The following is an 8,756-nucleotide window of genomic DNA, read 5'->3' on the forward strand; positions in this document are numbered from 1 at the left end:
GCAAGTTTTGAGATGCGGATGGGATGGTATTGAATCCTAGATTTAGTTGATGAAGGATGGAGGTTGATAAAATAGAAGGTTTCTTATTTTAAAAATATTATAAAATATCCATCTTTTAGACATAGGAAACCCTATAGATGATGTTAATGAGCTTTTAGCCGTGTTTTGGGATTAGAATGAGAGGGTATTGAATATTAAATTTAGCAGATGAATGATGGAGATTGAAAAAATAAAAGTTTCTTATTTTAAAAACTTTATACAACACCTATCTTTTAGACTTAGGAAACCATAGAGATGGTATCAAGGGGCTTTGAGCCAAGTTTTGAGACGAGGATGAGATGATATTGAATTGTAGATTTAGTTTATGAAGGATGTAGATTGAAAAAATAGAAAGTTTCATATTTTAGAAACTTTATAAAACATCCATCTTTTAGAGATAGGAGACCCTTGACACGGCGTGAAGGAACTTTTAGCCATGTTTTACGATGAGGATGAGGATGAGGTGATATTGAATCTTAGATTTAGTTGATAAAGGATGTAAATTGAAAAAATACAAAGTTTCTTTCTTTAAAAACTTTATAAAACATCCATCTTTTAGACATAGGAAGCCATAGAGATTATGTCAACGAACTTTTAGCCAAGTTTTGGGGTGGGAATCAGAGGGTTTTGAATCTTAGAATTAGTTGATTAAGGATGGAGATGGAAAAAATAAAAAGTTTCTTTTTTTAAAAACTTTATAAAATATCCATGTTTTAGGCTCAGTAACCCTAGTGATGGTGTAACGGAGCTTTTAGCTAAGTTTTGAGATAAGGATGAGATGCTATCCAATTTTAGATTTAGTTTATGAAGGATGGAGATTGAAAAAATAGAAAGTTCCTTATTTTAGACACTTTATAAAACATCCATCTTTTAGATATAAGATACCCTAAATATGCTGTCATGGGGCTTTTCGCCGAGTTTTGAGATGAGGATGAGATGGTATTGAATCTTAGATTTAGTTTATAAAAGATGGAGACTGAAAAAACAGAAAGTTTTTTATTTTAGACATTTTATAAAACATCCATCTTTCAGACATAGGAAACCCATGAGATGATGTCAACGAGCTTTTAGCCAAGTTTTGGGATGAGAATCAGAGCGTATTAAATATTAAATTTAGTTGATTAAGGATGGAGAATGGAAGAGTTTCTTATTTTAAAAACTTTATAAAACATCAATCTTTTAGACTTAGTAAAATCTAGACATGGTGTCAAAGAGCTTTTAGGCATGTTTTAGAATGAGGATGAGATGATATTAAATCTTATATTTAGTTGATGATGGATGGAGATTGAAAAAATAGAAAATTTCTTATAATAGAAACTTTATAAAACATCAATCTTTTAGACATAGAATTTCCTAGAGATGATGTCAAGGAGCTTTTAGCCAAGTTTTGGGATGAGAATGAGAGGGTATTTAATCTGAGATTTAGTTGATAAAGGATGGAGATTGAAAAAATAGAAAGTTTCTTATTTTATAAACTTTATAAAACAACCATCTTTTAGACAGAAGAGACGCTAGAGATGGCGTCATGTAGCTTTTAACCTAGTTTTAGGACGATGAGGTGATGGTTTTGAATCTTAGATTTAGTTGATAAATGATAGAGATTGAAAAAATAGAAAATTTCTAACCTTAGAAACTTTTTAAAACATCCATCTTTTAAATATAGGAAACCCTAGAGATGGTGTCAATGGGCTTTTGGCCAAGTTTTGAGATGAGGATGAGATGGTATTGAATCGTAGATTTAGTTGGTGAAGGATGGAGATTGAAAAATAAAAAATTTCTTATTTTAGAAACTTTGTAAAATATACATCTTTTCGACATAGGAAACCTTAGAGATGGGTTCAAGGAGCTAGATTTAGTTGATTAAGGATTGACATTGAGAAAATAGAAAGTTTCTAATTTTTGAAAGTTTATAAAACATCAATCTGTTAGACATAAGAAACCCTAGATATGGTGTGAAAGAGCTTTTAGCTAACTTTTGAGATGAGAATGGGATGGAATTGAACCTTAAACTTAGTTTATAAAGGATGGAGAATGAAAAAATAGAAAACTTCTTACAATAGAAACTTTATAAAACATTCATCTTTTATACATATGGAACCTTAGAGATGATGTCAACGAGCTTTTAGCAAAGTTTTGCGATGAGAATGAGAGGGTATTTCATCTGAGATTTAGTTGATAAAGGATGAAAATTGGAAAAATAGACAGTTTCTTACTTTAAAAACTTTATGAAACATTCATCTTTTAGACATATGAGACCCTAGAGACAGTGTGAAGGGGCTTTTAGCCGTATTTTGGGATGAGGATGAGATGATTTTCAATCTTAGATTTAGTTGATGAAGGATGTAGATCGTAAAAATTGAAAGTTTCTTATTTTTGAAACTGGTTTAGAGATGGTGTCAAAGTGCTTTTAGCAGAGTATTGAGATGCGGATGGGATGGTATTGAATCTTAGATTTAGTTGATGAAGGATGGTGGTTGATAAAATAGGAAGTTTCTTATTTTAAAAACATTATAAAACATCCATCTTTTCGACATAGGAAACCCTCCTATAGATGATGTCAAGGAGCTTTTAGCCATGTTTTGGGATCAGAATGAGAGGGTATTGAATATTAAATTTAGCAGATGAAGGATGGAGATTGAAAAAATGAAAGTTTCTTATTTTAAAAACTTTATAGAACACCTATCTTTTAGACTTAGGAAACCCTAAAGATGGTGTCAAGGGGCTTTGAGCCAAGTTTTGAGATGAGGATGAGAGGATATTATATTGTAGATTTAGTTTATGAAGGATGTAGATTGAAAAAATAGAAAGTTTCTTATTTTAGAAACTTTATAAAATATCCGTCTTTCAGAGATAAGAGACCCTTGACACGGCGTGAAGGAACTTTTAGCCATGTTTTGCGATGAAGATGAGGTGATATTGAATCTTAGATTTAGTTGATAAAGGATGTAAATTGAAAAAATACAAAGTTTCATAATTTAAAAACTTTATAAAACATCCATCTTTTAGACATAGGAAGCCATAGTGATTATGTCAACGAACTTTTAGCCAAGTTTTGGGGTGGGAATCAGAGGGTTTTGAATCTTAGAATTAGTTGATTAAGGATGGAGATTGACAAAATAAAAAGTTTCTTATTTTAGAAACTTTATAAAATATCCATCTGTTAGGCTTAGTAAACCCTAGTGATGGTGTAACAGGGCTTTTAGCTAAGTTTTGAGAAGGATGAGATGGTATTCAATTTTAGATTTAGTTTATGAACGATGGAGAGTGAAAAAATAGAAAGTTCCTTATTTTAGACACTTTATAAAACATCCATCTTTTAGACATAAGATACCCTAAATATGATGTCATTGTGCTTTTCGCCGAGTTTTGAGATGAGGATGAGATGGTATTGAATCTTAGATTTAGTTGATAAAAGACGGAGACTGAAGAAACATAAAGTTTTTTCTTTTAAACACTTTATAAAACATTCATCATTTAGTTATAGGAAACCCAAGAGATGATGTCAACGAGCTTTTAGCCAAGTTTTGGGATGAGAATCAGAGTCTATTGAATATTAAATTTAGTTGATTAAGGATGGAGATTGGAAAAAAGAAAGTTTCTTATTTTAAAAACTTTATAAAACATCAATCTTTTAGACTTAGTAAACTCTAGACATTGTGTCAAAGAGCTTTTAGGCATGTTTTGGAATGAGGATTAAATGATATTGAATCTTATATTTAGTTGATGATGGATGCAGATTGAAAAAATAGAAAATTTCTTATAAAAGAAACTTTATAAAACATCCATCTTTTAGACATAGGAAATCCTAGAGATGATGTCAACGAGCTTTTAACCAAGTTTTGGGATGAGAATGAGAGGTTATTTAATCTGAGATTTAGTTGATAAAGGATGGAGATTGAAAAAATAGAAAGTTTCTTAGTTTAGAAACTTTATAAAACATCCATCTTTTAGACACAAGAGACCCTAGAGACAGTGCCAAGGAGCTTTTAGCTGTGTTTTGAAATGAGGAAGAGATGATATTAAATCGTAGATTTAGTTGATCAAGGATGCAGATTGAAAAAATTAAAAGTTTCTTATTTTAGAAACTGGTTTAGAGATGGTGTTAAAGAGCTTTTAGCCAAGTATTGATATGAGAATGAGTTGATTTTGAATCTTAGAGTTAGTTGATGAAGGATTGAGGTTGAAAAAATAGAAAGTTTCTTATTTTAAAAACAATATAAAATATCCATATTTTAGACAAGAAACCCTAGATATAATGTCAACGAGCTTTTAGCAATGTTTTGGGATGCGAATGAGAGGGTATTGAATCTTAAATTTAGTTGATGAATGATGGAGAGTGAAAAAATAGAAAGTTTCCTATTTTAGAAACTTTATCAAATATCTATCTTTTTGACATACGAAACCTTAGAGATGGTATCAATGAACTTTGAGCAAAGTTTTGAGACGAGGATGAGAAGATATTGAACTGTAGATTTAGTATATGAAGGATGGAGATTGAAAAAATAAAAAAGTTTCTTATTTTAGAGACTTTGTAAAATATATTTCTTTTTGACTTAGTAAACTCTAGAGATGATGTGAATGAGCTTTTAGCCAAGTATTGATATGTTATTGAATCTTAGATTTAGTTGATAATAGATGGAGATTGAAAAAATATAAAGTTTCTTATTTTAGAAACTTTATAAAACATACATCTTTTAAAGATAGGAGACCCTAGACACGGCGTCAAGGAAGTTTTACCCATGTTTTGGGATAATGATGAGATGATATTTAATCTTGTATTTAGTTGATGAAGGATGGGGATTGAAAAAATAGAAAGATTCTTAATTTAGATACTTTTTAAAATATCCATCTTTTATACTTATTAACCCTAGAGATGGTGTAAAGGAGCTTTTAGCCAAGTTTTGAGATGAGGATGAGATGATATTCAATGTTAGATTTAGTTGATGAAGGATGTAGATTGAAAAAATAGAAAGTTTCTAATTTTAAAAACTTTATAACACATCCATCTTTTAGACATAGGATACCCTAGATATGTTGTGAAGCTGCTTTTAACCGAGTTTTGAGATTAGGATGAGATGGTATTGAATCTTAGATTTAGTTGATAAAGGATGGATATCGAAAAAAAAGAAAGTTTTTTAATTTAGAAACTTTAAAAAACATTCATCTTATAGACATAGGAAACCCAAGAGATGATGTCAATGAGCTTTTAGCCAAGTTTTGGGATGAGAATGAGAGGATATTGAATATTCAATTTAGTTGATTAAGGATAGAGATTGAAAAAAAGAAAGTTTCTTATTCTAGAAACTTTATCAAACATCAATCTCTTAGTCTCAGTAAACTCTAGACATGGTGTCAAAGAGCTTTTAGCCATGTTTTGGAATGAGAATGAGATGATATTGAATCTTAGTTTTAGTTGATTAAGGATGGAGATTGAAAAAATAGAAAGTTTCTTATTTTAGAATCTTTGCAAGACATCCATCTTTTAAACATAGGTAACCTTAGAGATGGTGTGCAAGAGCTCTTAGCCAAGTTTTCAGATGAGGATGAGGTGGTATTGAATCTTAGATTTAGTTGACAAAGGATGGATATTGAAAAAATAGAATGTTTCTTATTTTAGAAACTTTATAAAATATCAATATTTTAGACTTAGTAAACATTAGAGATGGTGTGAAGGAGCTTTTAGCCAATTTTTGAGATGAGATTGAGATTGTATTAAATCTTAGATTTAGTTGATGAAGGATGGAGATTGAAAAAATATATAGTTTCTTATTTTAGGAACTTTATAAAACATCCATCTTTTAGACATAGGAAACCCTAAAGTTGTTGTCAATGAACTTTTAACTAAGTTTTGCGATGAGGTTGAGATTGTATTGAATCTTAGATTTAGATGATAAAGGATGGAGATTGAAAAAACAGAAAGTTTCTTATCTTAGAAACTTTATAAAACATCCATCTTTTAGACATAAGAAATCGTAGGCATGATGTCAACGAGCTTGTAGCAAAGTTTTGGGATGAGAATGAGAGGGTATTGAATCTTAGATTTAGTCGATTAAGGATGGAGAATGAAAAAAAAGAAAGTTTCTTATTTTAGTAACTTTATAAAACATCAATCTTTTAGACATAGGAAACCCTAGAGATGGTGTTAAAGAGCTTTTAACCTAGTTTTGAAATGAAGATGAGATTGTAATGAATCTTAGATTTAGTTGATGAAAGATGGAGATTGAAAAAATAGAAAGTTTCTTATTTTAGAAACTTTATAAGACATCAATCTTTTAGACTTAGTAAGCTCTAGACATGTTGTCAAGGAGCTTCTAACTATATTTTCGAATGAAGATGAGATGATATTGAATCTTAGATGATATTGAATTTTAGAAAGTTTCTTATTTTAAAAACTTTGTAAGACAACCATCTTTTAGATATAGGAAACCATAGAGATGGTGTGAAGGAGCTTTTAGCCAAGTTTTGAGATTAGGTTGAGATGGTATTGAATCTTAGATTTAGTTGATAAAGGATGGATATTGAAAAAATAGAAAGTTTCTTATTTTAGAAACTTGATAAAATCTTAATCTTTTAGACTTAGTAAACCCTAGAGATGGTATCAGTGAGCTTTTAGCTAAGTTTTGAGATGCGGATGAGATGATATTGAATGTTAGATTTATTTGAGGAAGGACGGAGATCGAAAGATTATAAACTTTCTTATTTTTGAAACTTTATAAAACATCCATCTTTTAGACATAGGAAACTCTAGAGATATTGTCAAGGAGCTTATAACTAAGTTTTGAGATGAGAATGATAGGGTAATGAATCTTAGATTTAGTTGATAAATGATGGAAATTGAAAAAACAGAAAGTTTTTTATTTTAAAAACTTTGTAAGACATACATCTTTTAGACATAGAAAATCGTAGAGATGGTGTAAAGGAGATTTTAGCAAAGTTTTGAAATGAGGATGAGATTGTATTGAATCTTAGATTTGGTTGATGAATGATGGAGATTGAAAAAATATAAAGTTTCGTATTTTAGAAACTTTATAAAACATCAATCTTTTAGACTTAGTAAACCCTAAACATTGTGTCAAGGAACTTTTAGCCATGTTTTGGAATGAGGATGTGATGATATTGAATCCTAGATTTAGTTCATGAATTATGGAGATTGAAAAAATAAAATGTTTGTTATTTTAGAAACTATGTAAGACATCTATCTTTTAGATATAGGAAACCATAGAGATGGTGTAAAGGAGCTTTTAGCCAAATTTTGAGATGAGGATGAGATGCTATTGAATCTTAGATTTAGTTGATAAAGGATGGAGATTTAATAAACAGAAATTTTTTTATTTTAGAAACTTCGTAAGACATCCTTCTTTTTGACGTAGGAAACCCTAGAGATAGTGTCAAGAAGCTTTTAGCGAAGTTTTGAAATGAGGATGAGATTGTTTTGAATCTTAGATTTAGTTGATGTAGGATGGAGATTGAAAAAATAAAAAAGTTTCTTATTTTAGAAACATTATAAAACATAAATCTTTTAGACTTAGTAAACCCTAGACATGGTGTTAAGGAGCTTTTAGCCATGCTTTGGATTGAGGATGAGATGATATTGAATCTTAGATTTAGTTGTTAAAGGATGAAGATTGAAAAAATAGAAAGTTTCTTATTTTAGAGACTTTTTAAGACATCCATCTTTTAGACATATGAAACCCTAGAGACGATGTTAAGGAGCTTTTAGCCAAGTTTTGAAATGAGGATGAGATTCTATTGAATCTGAGATTTAGTTGAGGAATGATGGAGATTGAAAAAATATAAACTTCTTATTTTGCAAACTTTACAAAACATCAATCTTTTAGACATATGAAACCCTAGATATGATATCAACGAGGTTTTAGCCAAGTTTTGGGATGAGAATTAGATGGTATTGAATCTTAGATTTAGTTGATGAACGATGGAGATTTAAAAAATAGAAACTTTTTTATTTCTGAAACTTTATAAGACATCCTTCTTTTTTACGTTGGAAACCCTGGAGATGGTGGGAAGTTGTTATTAGCCAAGTTTTGAGATGAGGGTGAGATGGTATTGAATCTTAGATTTAGTTGATGACTTGGTTTTAAATTTCAACCGAAACCGAAATTTTCGGAAATCCCAATTTTCGCTAAATAAATACTCTTTTTAATTTCTTACCAAATTTTGACCGAAATTACGGTTTTCTTAGGGACCGAAACCGGTATTTTAAACCTTGGTTGATGAAGGATTGAGATTTAGAAAATAAAAAGTTTCTTATTTTATAAACTTTATAAAACTTCCATCTTTTAGACATATGAGACCCTAGAGACGGTGTGAATGAGCTTTTTGCCATGTTTTGGTATGAAGATGAAATGATACTGAATCTTAGATGTAGTTGACGAAGGATGGAGATTGAAAAAATAAAAGTTTCTTATTTTACAAACTTTTTAAAACATCAATCTTTTAGACATATGAAACCCTAGAGATGATGTCAACGAGCTTTTAGCCAAGTTTTATGATGAGAATGAGAAGAAATTTAATCTTAGATTTAGTTGATGAAGGATGGTGATTGAAAGAATAGAAAGTTTCTTATTTGTGAAACTTTGTAAGACATCCATCTTTTAGACATAGGAAACCCTAGAGATGGTGTTAAGGAGCTTTTAGCCAAGTTTTGAGATGACGATGAGATGGTATTAAATCTTAGATTTAGTTGATTAAGGATGGAG

The sequence above is a fragment of the Tasmannia lanceolata genome, unplaced genomic scaffold, assembly GCF_043159265.1.
Source record: "Tasmannia lanceolata isolate RefF3 unplaced genomic scaffold, GAP_Taslan_0.1 ptg000044l, whole genome shotgun sequence".
NCBI lineage: Eukaryota > Viridiplantae > Streptophyta > Magnoliopsida > Canellales > Winteraceae > Tasmannia > Tasmannia lanceolata.